The sequence below is a fragment of the Dasypus novemcinctus genome, chromosome 6 (genome assembly GCF_030445035.2).
Source record: "Dasypus novemcinctus isolate mDasNov1 chromosome 6, mDasNov1.1.hap2, whole genome shotgun sequence".
Taxonomy (NCBI): domain Eukaryota; kingdom Metazoa; phylum Chordata; class Mammalia; order Cingulata; family Dasypodidae; genus Dasypus; species Dasypus novemcinctus.
Window position 1 is genome coordinate 2,511,358 of NC_080678.1, and position 13,233 is coordinate 2,524,590.

A 13,233-nucleotide genomic window follows, 5' to 3' on the forward strand; every position below is an offset into this window, starting at 1 on the left:
TGGGGAGTAAGAAGGGGTCTGAAAGCTTCAGTCCCATTGGTGATGAATGGAGTAGCAACCCGTAGAGGAGTTCACCTGGATCATTCTTTGCTGACACAGCCTCAAATATATCCCTTTATGAGAAACCCAGCTTCCTCAAGCCATCAGGAATGCTCCTGATGAAAATGATGCTGAAAGAATCATCTGCAGGTTGTGAATGGTCAGCATCAGGTGAGTTAAGGACTTACTATACAGTCCCCAGTGTCGCACAGGATTCATGATACATCCTGCGACCTCCAAAGCATTTATGTAATAGAGTACTACAAATTATTGCATATTTAAAACTGATACCTTATCATCTCTTGTTGGGAATTTTAGAATTAACTATTAGGAGAATAAATATGGTAGAAACATTTTTGGTTATTTTTTTTTGTATTTTTATTCTTAGAAAATTTTAGATTTATGGAGAAATTCTATAGAAAGTGTAGAAAATTCCCATATATCCCCTATGCACATGCAAATTGTTTCACCTATTATTAACCTTTTACATTAGTGTGGTACATCTATTACAATTGGTGACACCATATTGAAGCATTGCTATAAAACAAACTCTATGGTTTATATTATGGTTTAAAGTTTGTGCTGTGTATTTTTATAGGCTTTGATAAATATATAATGGCATTTATCCATTATGACAGTATGATACAGAACAATTTCACAGCCCAAAAAATGCCCTGTGTTCCCTCTATTCACTTCCCTTCCTTTCCCTCTCAGCACCTAGCAATGACTATCTTTATATCAATGTTACAAGTTACTCCATTAATACAAGAAATAGCTAAAAAATAATAAATACTTTCAGTCCATGGAAATACTCATCCTTTATATTTGATTATTCCTCTATCTTGAGGGATTTGGGAACATGTTTGCTCTGTTTATAGGCTGTGAGGGGACTTAGATATTATGAGGCAAAGGGAAGGAATTGTTTTGCTTGCACTTGTAGATGCTTCTTGTTTTTGGTATGGGACTTGTCCATCATTGAATTGATCAAGGCTCTCTAGGAAAATAGAAGTAACAGGAGATATATTTAAGTATTATGAGATTTTACAAAATTATCTCACATGACCATGCAGATATGCAAATATAAATTTCATAGCGAGTTTAAACATATAGTGTTAAAAATATATGGAAGGGAAAATTCATAAATATATGGAGATTAAAAGCACACTTAAATAATCAGTTGGTCAAAGAAGAAATTGCAAGAGAAAAATAGTAAATATCTTGAGACAAATGGTAATGAGAACACAGCATATCAAATCTATAGGATATAGTAAAGGCAGTGATGAGTGGGAAATTTATAACCCTCAATGCTTACATTAAGAAAGAAGAAAGAGCTAAAACTGAAAATCTATCTGCACACCTGGAGGAAATGAAAAAAGAAAAGCAAACTAACCCCAAACCAAGCCAAAGGAAAGAAATACTAAAGATCAGAACAGAAATACATGAAATTGAGAATAGTAAAAACAATAGAGAGATAAATAAAACCAAAAGTTGATTCTTTGAGAAGATCAACTAAATCTACAAACTACAAGCTAGACTGACAAAGAAAAAAAGAGAAGGCAAAATTAAATAAAATAGAAGATGCGAGGGGGGTCATTACCTTGGACCCCACAGAAATAAGAGATCATAAGACCATACTTTGAACAACTGTATGCCAGAAAACTAGACAGTGTAGATGAGATGGACAAATTCCAAGAAATAAACAAACCATCTATACTGACCCTAGAAAAAATAGAAGACTTTGACAAACCAATCAAAATGAAGAAATTGAAACAGTCATCAAAAAAAAAAAGAGAAAACCCCAATATGAAAATCCTAGGACCAGATGCTTCACTGATGAATTCTACCAATCAGTAAAGATTATCTAATACCAATCATGCTCAAGCTCTTCAAAAAAGTGAACAGGAAGGAATGCTACCAAACTCATTCTATGAAGTCAACATCATTGTAAGACACACAGGTTCTACAGTCATGGCAGTTGACTCTGGATTTCAGGGCCTTCCCCATGTGCCCTAGTTTGGAATTTGTGTTTCTGAGTGTGATGGAATTGGACTCAGATGTAACCTGTCAATTTTACTGAACTTGTAGTTGGCACTGGGATTGGTATATACTCAAGAGACTTAAATCTCTGGACTTTCCATGTACCAGCTGGATTCTAAGGCTCAGAAAAGTTGCAACATGTACTCTCTGGTTCATTGGACTTACCCAGGGAAACTAACAGGAAGGTAAGAATAGTTAAACACCACACCTGGGAACCGAGAGAGTCTACAAATCAAGCAGGGGAATCACATCCATCTGCCATGTGGGATCTAAGTCCTCTCTTGATTTAGAGGTGGAGAGGACATCACCATCCCAGGGTCCACAGGATGGAGGAATAAAATATGGGTCAGAGTGAACTTACTGGTATTCTACTATAGAAATATTGTGACTAGTAATAGAAGAAACTGTAGCATTGATCTGGAGAAAGTGGTCAAGGTAGTTGCTGAGGGCAGGGAAAGGAAAGGGGAGATTGAGATATGGGGAATTTGGGGGACTTGGAGTTGCCCTAAATGATATTGCAGGGACAAGTGCTGGAAATTACATATCCTGCCATAACCCACTGAATGGACTGGGGGAAAGTGTAAATTACAATGTAAACTATAATCCATGCAATGCAGCAGTGCTCCAAAATGTATTCACCAAATGCAATAAGTATGCCCCAATGATGAAAGTGGGTGTTGATGTGGGGAGAGTGGAGGGTGGGGTATGGGATATGTGGGAACCTCTTATATTTTTTAATATACTATTTTTTGTGACTTCCACAATTGAAAAACATAAAAAAATAATAATCAGAAAAAAAAGGAAGAATGAAGCTGGAAATCTGCAAGGGCCAGAGACCCTGATTATGCACGAAGATATGGATGTTAAGCAACAAACTCTTAAATGAACAGTGGTTCAAGGAGGAAATCTCAAAAGAAATCAGTAACTATCTTGAAATTAATGAAAATGGCAACACAATATATCAAAACTTATGGGATGTATCAAAAGTTGTACTGAATGGGGAACTTATAGCCATAAATTCATACATCAAAAAAGAAGAAAGAGCTAAAATTGAAGAACTCACTGCACACTTGGAGGAATTAGTAAAAAACAAAACAAAACTATTTCCAAAGGAAGAAGAAAGAAAGAAAGAAAGAAAGAAAGAGAGAAAGAAAGAGAGAAAGAGAGAAAGTCAGAGCAGAACTAAATGAAAGTGAAAATAAGAAATTGCTAGAAAAAATAAACAAAACAAAGAGCTGGTTCTTTGAGAAGATCAATAAAATTGACAAACTCTTAACTAGATAAACAAAGAAAAAAGAGAGAGCAAGCAAATACAAAAACAAGAAATGAGAAAAGGGATATCACCATTGATCCCACTAAATAAAGACATACTTTGGAAAACTATATGCCAACAAAAAGGACAATTTATAGAAAATGGACTAATTCCTAGTAACACATAAGCAGCCTACATTGACAAAAGAAGAAATTGATGATCTCATCAAACCAATCACATGCAAAGAGATAGAATCAGTGATTAAAAACCTCCCAACTAAGAAGAGCCCTGGCCCAGAAGGCTACACAGGTGAATTCTAACAAACATTCTGAAAGAACTAGCAGTAATCTTGCTTAAAATCTTCCAAAAAATGAAATAGAAGGAACATTGCATAAATCACTTAATGATGCCAACATTACCTTATTACCAAAGCCAGATAAAGACACCACAAGAAAGAAAAATTACAGACCAATCTCTGTAATGAAACTAGATGTGAAAATCCTCAACAAAATACTTGCTAATCGTATTCAACAACACAGTAAATGAATAATACAGCATGACTAACTGGGTTTCATTCCTGGTATGCAAGGATGTTTCAACTTAAGAAAATCAATTAATGTAATGCACCGCACAGATTGAAGGAAAAAATACATGATCATATCTATAGAGGCAGAAAAAGCATTGGACAAAATACAGCAAAATTTCTTGATAAAAACACTACAAAAGATAGGAATAGAAGGAAACTTTCTGAACATGATAAAGGGTATATATGGAAGACCCACAGAAAACATCATTTACAAAACTGAATTTCTAAAATCTTTCCCTCTAAGATCAGGAACAAGACAAGGATGCCCACAATCACCCCGTCCTATTTAACATTGTGTTGGAAGTATTTGCTTGAGCACTGAGGCAAGAACAGATATAAAAGGCATCCAAATTGGAAAGAAAGAAGTCAAAACTTCACTATCTTCAGACAACATGATCCTATACATTGAAAGCCCTGAGAAGTCTAGCACAAAATTTCTAGAACTTATAAATTACTTCAGTAATGTTACAGATTATAAGATCAATGTGCAAAAATTGGTAACATTTCTGTACACTAATAATGAGCAATCTGGGGAGGAAATCACGAAACAAACATGACAAAATAGTAAAGCAAAAATATAAATTTAAATAAATTTAAATAAAGATGTAAAAGACCTATACACAGAAAACTCCACAACACTGTTCAAAGAAATCAAAGAAGATTTTAAAAAATGGAAGCATATTCCCTGTTCATGGATAGGAAGAATAAATATCATTAATACATCAATCCTACACAAACTGATATTCACATTCAATGCAATCCCAATAAAAATTAACAGCATTTTTAAATGAACTAGAAATACTAATGATGTAATTTATTTGGAAAGGAAAGAGAAACCAAATAGCCAAAGATATACTGAAAAAGAAAAATGAAATTGGAGGCATCACACTACCTAACTTCAAAACATATTACAAAGATACAGTGATGAAAACAGCATGGTATTGGCACACTGACCAATAGATTCTCATTTATTCAGTCATCTGATAATTAACAAGGCCACCAACCCACCCAACTGGGAAAGAATGGCCTCTTCAGTAAAGAGTGCTTGGAGAACTGGATATCCATATGCAAAAGAATAAAGAGGATTACCATTTCACACCTTACACTAAAATCAACTCAAGAAGGATCAAAGACCTAAATATAAGAAGCAAGACCATAAAGACCTTGGAAAACAGTGTAGGGAAGCAACTACAGGACCTTGGAATAGGAATTGGTTTCAAGACTTTCACATCGAAAGCACAAGCAGCAAAAGGACAAATAGATAAATGGGGTCTCCTCATAATTAAAGCCTTTTCTACCTCAAAGTAGTTTGTCAAGAAAGTGAAAACAGAGCCTATGAATGGGAGAAAATATTTGGTAACCAAATATTTGATAGGAAACTAATATCCTGCATATATAAGAAACTCCCATATCTCAAAAATAAAAAGACAAACAACCAATTTTTAAAAATGGGCAAGAAAGGCAACCAGCAAGATGGTGGTGGAGTAAGGAGCTCCTAGAATCAGCTCCTACTGCAGGACAGTAAATAAATACCCAGAACTAACTGGAGCTAGCTGAAGCACCTGTTTAGGGGCTTCAGGAGGTCAGAAGTGCATCCTGCAACATCCTTGAAGGAATGGAAGGAGGAGACTGCCCATCTGCAGAGAAGATTCATGAGGAGAGCACTCCATGCCACGGATGCCAGTACCCATCCTACACTAGAGACACAAGCCACCTCCGGAGCTGTTTTGCAGCTGGAATTGAAAGCTCCACTTCTCAAAAAATGGGGGAGGAAGAGATGGTTGGGCACTAACTTTAGCTACTGATGAGTAAATTCAGTGGGCTAAAATATGATCCTAAGAGAAGCTAAAGTTTGAGCTTGTCCAAGTCAGAAAAAGGCCAGTAGCTGCCAACTTAACTCCACACCTGGCACAAGGGGAAGTAGGGATCACAGTGCTAGTGTGTACTGGCTTCTTCCCATACAGATCAGATTGCAGCTCTAGCCTAGGCCCCAGCCTATCTCCAGCAGGAAGGAAGCCGTGGGAACCTGTGCCAGCTTCTCTGGGAAATTGCCAGCCAAGCCATGGAGGCTGGTGATTGTCCTACTCTGGTGGTGCAAACTTCCCTGGGAGCTCTTCTGTGGCTGGAAGTGGAAGCTCTATTTCTCAAAAAGGGGAGGAGGAGATGGTTGGCTGCCAATTTCAGCTACTGATTGGTAGACTTGGATGGCTATGGAATAACCCTAGCAAAGGCTAGGGTGTGAATCTGTTCAAGTTGTATAGAGACTGGGGGCCACCATTTTGACTCCGGCCCCAGCTTGAGGGGAAGCCAGGACTGAAAATCACAGTGACAGTAAGAACTGGTTGCTTTCACCCAGATAGGCCTGAAGCCCTAGCCTTTACTTCAGCCCCATCTCTGGCAAGCCCTGCACCAGCTTATCCAGGTAACTGTGAGTACTTTTGACTGGCAGAAACTGAATAATCAGAAGTCTACCAGGGCAACTATGGTCATCTTGGCCACACACTGCATAGATTTCTGCCCACACCTGGAGCTCCATCCCAACCCCAGGCAGGGGAGAAAGGGGCCTGACACTTCATCAGTCTCTCTGGGCAGCTACAGTCTAGGCCTGCACAACTTTGATTATTCCACACAGCTGTGACTCTCTCCCTACCTCTGGCAAAGGAAAAATTGGGGAGAAGCTTCCTCAGTCCCTGGGGCAATTAGGGCAGCTTAAGACTCCACAGCTTACAGCAACAATTACTTCCTTGGCTCCTACTGCACAACCAGCAAGAGAGAAATGGCAGGAAGCCCTAAATTAAAGAGAAAAACTACACCCAGAATAAATAGTAAAACAGGTGTCAAGACACCAATAAAAAATTACAAACCACTCTGTGATGTGGCATAGTTAAAGGAACAAATTAAGCCCCTAAATGACATAAAGGAGTTGAGACAGCTACTCATAGTGTTCAAACAAATCCCCTTAATAATTTCAATGAGATGGTTAAAGAGATTAAGGATATTAAGAAGACACTGGATAAGCACAGAGAAGAATTTGAAAGCATGCATAGAAAAATAGCAGATCTTATGGGAATGAAAGGTGTAATAAATGAAATTTTAAAAAAATATTGGAATCATTTAATAGATTTGAGGGGGCAGAAGAAAGGATTGATGAGCTTGAAGAAATGCCCTTTGAAAGTGGACATACAAAAGAACAGATGAAGGAAAGAATGGAAAATGTTGAAAAAGGTCTTGGAGAACTAAACATAGCAAGAGATGTGAAAACATACGTGTCATGCATGTCCCAGAAAGAGAAGAGAAGGGAAAAGTGGCACAAGGAATATTTGAAGGATTAAGAGTCGAAAATTTCCCAACCCTACTGAAGGACATAGATATCCATATCCAAGAAGCACACATGCTCCCATCCAAAAAAAAAACTGAATAGACCAACTCCAAGACATGTACTAATCAGAATGTCAAATACCAAAGACAGAGAGAATTCTGAGAACAGCAAAAGAAAAGTTATGCATAACATATAAGGGATGCCCAATAAGATTAAATCCTGATTTCACACCAGAAAATATGGAGGCAAAAAGAGAGTGGTCTGATATATTTAAGATACTACAAGAGAAAAATTACCAGCCAAGAATCTTATATCCAGCAAGACTGTCTTTCAAAACTCGGGGTTATATTAGAATATTCACAGATAAACAGAAACTGAGAGAATTTCCAAGCAAGTGACCAAATTTTCAGGAAATACTAAAGGGTGTGCTAGAACCTGAAAAGAAAAAGACATGAAAGAGAGGTCTAGAAGAGAGTCTAGAATTGAAGATTATATCAATAAAAGTAACTAAAAGTGTCAAAAAACTGGTGAAAATAAAATATGACAGAAAAAACTCAAGTAATCAGGAATAAACTTAACAAATGATGTAAAGAACTTGTATTCAGTAAACTGCAACCCAATGTTAAAAGAATTTTAGAGGGGCGGGTCAAGATGGTGGCTGAGTGAGTGCACCTGAGATTCTCTCCTGCAAAGAAGCAGCTGGGCAGCATTGGAAATTCTTCAGGACCAAGCTGTTTCAGGATTTTGCAGGGCAGGAGGTGTCTGGACATCGATTTGGTGGGAAGGTAACAGAGAAAAGTCGTGTATAAGATATAATTGAGGCTCCATTACACGGAGATGGGAGCTGCATGCGGGATGCTACCTCCTGGGGTGGGCGGAGCCATGGCACCAGGGCTGCGGCGGAGATTTCTGGAGGCTCTGCAGTACTGGGGAATTCATAAGCCCTGAGCAGGCTATTGGGGGGCTAACAGGGCAGGAGGCCTTCGCAGACCAATTTGGGGAGACAAACAGGAGTTTTACTGCGAAGCGGGGAATTTTTGATTGCGGACACAAATAATAGCATTTCTGCCTACAGCCCTGCCCCCCCCAAGGCAGGCTGCCTATCTGAAGCAGCCTTAAATTGGTCACAATAAAGAGACATCACCAGGAGACTGTTTCAGGGCCTGCAGGGTTGGAGACTTCTGGAAGCCGATTAGAGGAATATTTTGCAAAGCGTGGGAATTTTGGTTTTGGACTCTGTTCTCGGTGTTTCCAGCTGGAGCACCACCCCCGGGCCTGGCTACTGATCTGCATCATTAAATTGGCTGCAGTGTAGAGGTGCCCCCAGGTGGCTGTTCCGGGAGCTTACAGGGTGGGAGGTGTCCTGAAGTCGAATTGGTGATACAGCCACAGAATAGACCCGAGTGAGTGAGTGAATTGCGGGGTTCAGACACATAGGTTAGAGTTGGCGGATGTGACCTCTCCCATAGGGCTGGCACCCAGCTGCAGGGATCTCTGAAGGCTGTGTTGCACTGTGGTGCTCCCAGGCTCCCTGTTAACCAGATTTGAGGTTGCCTGGTCTGAGTCCCCTAAACCCTGGTGGCCCACACCCCAGAGACTCACACCTCTTGAGTCTTCAATATCTCAGACTTTCCATCCCTGAATCCATCACGCCCTGAGGTCCATCTGAGGTGCTTGAATGTCCTAGTTCTCAACATTTACATTTTTTCCTTTTCATTTTGTTTTGTTTTGTTTCTATTTTTATTTTTTTTATTCTTTGATGTCTTGATTGCTAACATTTCATTATCTCCTAGTCTTTTCTCCCAGCGTATTCCCCAAAGTCTTTTTTTTTTCCTTCAGTTATTTAGGGGGGGGGGGGTTTCTTGCTGTTGTGGTTGTTCTGTATCTTTTTTTTTCCTTTTCCCTACTTGTTCCCCTCCCTTTACCCACCACCTTTTTCTTTCTTCCTTTCTTCTCTTTTTTTTCCTTTCTTTTTCCTCTCTCTTGTCCCTCATTTTCTTCTTATTTTATTTTATCTTAATTATACAATAGGTGAAGCAGGGAACACCGCACATTTGCTGGGTTTCCTCATCCTCCATTGCCTCATTTCTGTGTGAATTGATTGTGACTACCTACACTATCCCCTTTCCCCTACATCTTGATATCCTCCATCATCTACTGTCTCTCCTATATTCCACCTCCCTTTCTTTGATCCCCAAAGTGTCTAACTCTTAATTTCTAATACCTTTGTTTTGTTTTCTGTCTTTTATCCACTCTTGAAACTATTGCCTTTCTTTTCTCTTTCCCCCTCTTATGAAAACACTAGTTTTTTAAGTCATATCATAATTCCTCCCATATTCAGTCGACTACCTCATTATAGGTACTCTACTTACTGCTATAAGTCTACACAACTTACATGAGTCTAATATGCATCCTCCCAGATCTCATATTGTTGCTCTGTTGATATTTATCACCAATACTATTTTACACTTTTCCCTTGCTTACACAATTGCCTTTCCCTAGCCCTAATACTTTCCTTCAAAGTGAACTCAACCAGCAATAAGAAATTAGAATAAGAAGAATAAAGTGACAAAGAGAAGATATAACACTTATGCAAAAACAACAGCTAATTAATCTACAAGACTAGACAAAGAAGCTAAGGAACTGATTAAACACATCAAGATAAAATGATCACCAGACAGCAACAAAAATCTACAAGCCAAACCAGTAATCAGGAAAACATGGCTGAATCCAATGGACAAACTAAAAACCAGGAAGGGGAGCAGAACTTCACAAAGTAATTAAAGATCTCAGAACATATATCACAGCCAAATTTAATGATGTAAAGGAAGAGGTTAACAATATGAAGACAACACTTGGAGGGGAAATTGCAGACATATGCAAAAAGATAACAGATATGATGGGAATGAACACCACAGTTCAAGAAATCAAAAATACACTCACAGCAAATAACAGCAGATTAGAAGAGGCAGAGCAGAGAATTAGTGATATGGAAGACAGTACATCGGAAATCAAACAGATAGTAGACTCGATTGATAAAAAGATAGAAAAAATCCAGCTAGGACTTAGGGACATAAATGACAGTGCAAAATACACAAACATATGTATTATAGGCATCCCAGAAGGAGAAGAGAAGGGAAAGGGGTCAGAAGGAGCGTTGCAGGAAATAATGGCTGAAAATTTCCCAAATCTATGCAAAGAGATAGATATACATATCCAAGAAGCACAGAGCACCCCAATCATCATAAACCCCAACAGGCCCACTCCAAGACATATACTTGTCAAATTATCCAACGCTCAAGACAAAGAGAAAATTCTAAAAGCAGCAAGAGAAAAGAAAACCATCACATACAAGGGAAGCTCCATAAGATTAAGTGCTGATTTCTCATCTGAAACCATGAAGGCAAGAAGGCAGTGGTATGATATAGTCAAGGTACTAAAAGAAAAAAAACTCCAACAAAGAATACTCTATCCACCTAAACTAGCATTCGAAAATGATGGAGAGTTCAAAATATTCACAGATAAACAGAAACTGAAAGAGTATGCCAACAAGAAACCTCCCCTTCAAGAAATTCTAAAGGGAGTTTTGCAGGAAGAAAGGAAAAAAACAGGACAGGCAGAGTTGGAGGAGAGTGTAAGAGCAACAAAAAAGACAAAAAGAGAAGGGAAAAACAAACAAACAAAATATGACAAACACAAGTCCAATCAAAATATGGCTAACATAAATAATTCTTTGAAAGTAATAACACTGAATGTCCACAGATTAAACTCACATATCGAAAGATTCTGACTAGGATATTGGATAAGGAAATATGACCCATCTATATGCTGTCTACAAGAGACACATCTTAGACCCAGAGACTCATGGATGCTGAAAGTGAATGGTTGGAAAACAATCTTACAAACAAACAATAACCAAAAAAAGACAGGAGTAGCTATATTATTATCAGACAAAATAGACTTTAAATGTGAAACAATTTTGAGAGACAAAGAAGGATACTACATATTAGTGAAAGGGACAATCTGTCAAGAATATCAAACAATCATAAATATTTATGCTCCTAACAAGGGTGCCGCTAAATATGACAGGCAAATGCTGGAAAAACTAAGTGAAAGAATAGATGAATCTACAATTGTAGTGGGGGATTTTAATACACCACTATCAACTCTGGACAGAACATCTCAAAAGAGAATCACTAAAGAAACAAAATATTTGAACACTATATTAGAGGAGCTAGATTTAATAGACATATACAGATGATTACACTCAAACACAGCAGGATATACATTTTTCTCAAGTGCACATGGATCATTCTCCAAGATAGATCATATGCTAGGCCACAAAGAAAGACTTAATGAATTCAGAAAGATTGAAATCATACAAAATATTATCTCTGACCACAGTAGAGTGAAGCTGGAAATTTGCAAGGGCCAGAGGCCCAGATTTCACAACATGATTTGGAAATTAAAGAGCAAACTCTTAGAAAAACAGTGGTTCAAAGAGGAAATCTCAAAAGAAATCAATGACTACCTTGAAGCAAATGATAATGATAACACAACACACCAAAATATATTGGATGCAGCAAAAGCAGTACTGAGAGGGAAATTTATAGCCATAAATTCATATATAAAAAAAGAAGAAAGCAAAAATTGAAGAACTAACTGTACATTTGGAGGAATTAGGAAAAAAACAACAAACTAATCCAGCAGGAAGAAGAAGGAAGGAAATAACAAAGATAAGAGCAGAACTAAATGAAATAGAAAATAAGAAAGCACTTGAAAAGATAAACAAGACTAAGAGCTGTTTTTTTGAGATCAATAAAATTGACAAACCTTTAGTGAGACTAACAAAGAAAAAAAGAGAAGATGCAAATTCACAAAATAAGAAATGAGAAAGGAGATATCACCACTGACCCCACAGAAATAAAGACTATCATAAGAGGATACTTTGAAAAACTATATTCCAACAAAAATGACAATTCAGAGGAAATTGACAAATTCCTAGAAACACATAAGCAGCCTATATTGAAGAAAGAAGAAATTGATGATCTCAACAAACCAATAACAAGTAAAGAGATAGAATCAGTCATTAAAAACCTCCCAACTAAGAAGAGCCCAGAGCCAGATGGCTTCACAGGTGAATTCTACAAAGTATTCTGGAAAGAACTAATACCAATCCTGCTGAAACTCTTCCAAAAAATCAAAACAGAAGGAACATTGCCGAACTCCTTCTATGATGCCAACATTACCCTAGTACCAAAGCCAAACAAAGACACCACAAGAAAGAAAAATTACAGACCAATTTCTCTAATGAACCCTAGACGCAAAAATACTTAACAAAATACTTGCTAATCATATTCAACAACACATTAAATGAATTATACACCATGATCAAATGGGATTCATTCCAGGTATGCAAGGATGGTTCAACATTAGAAAATCAATCAGTGTAATATACTACATTAACAGATTGAAGAAAAAAAATCACACAATTATATCTATAGATGCAGTAAAGCATTTGACAAAATACAGTACCCTTTCTTGATAAAATCACTCCAAAAGATCGGAATACAAGGAAATTTTTTAAACATGATAAAGAATATATATGAAAAACCTACAGTCAACATTGTTTACAATGTAGAAATTCTAAAATCCTTCCCTCTAAAACCAGGAAAAAGACAAGGATGCCCACTGTCTCCCCTTCTATTTAACATTGTCTTAGAAGTACTTGCTCAAGCACTGAGGCAAGAACCAGATATAAAAGGCATTCAAATTGGAAAGGAAGAAGTCAAAATTTCATTATTTGCAGATGACGTGATCCTATACATAGAAAACCCTGAGAGGTCTACAACAAAGCTTCTAGAACTTATCAATGAGTTTAGTAAAGTTGCAGGTTATAATATCAATGTGCAAAAATCAGTAGCATTTCTGTAAACCAATAATGAGCAAGATCAGGAGGAAATCAAGAAACAAATACCATTCACAATAGTAAGTAAAAAA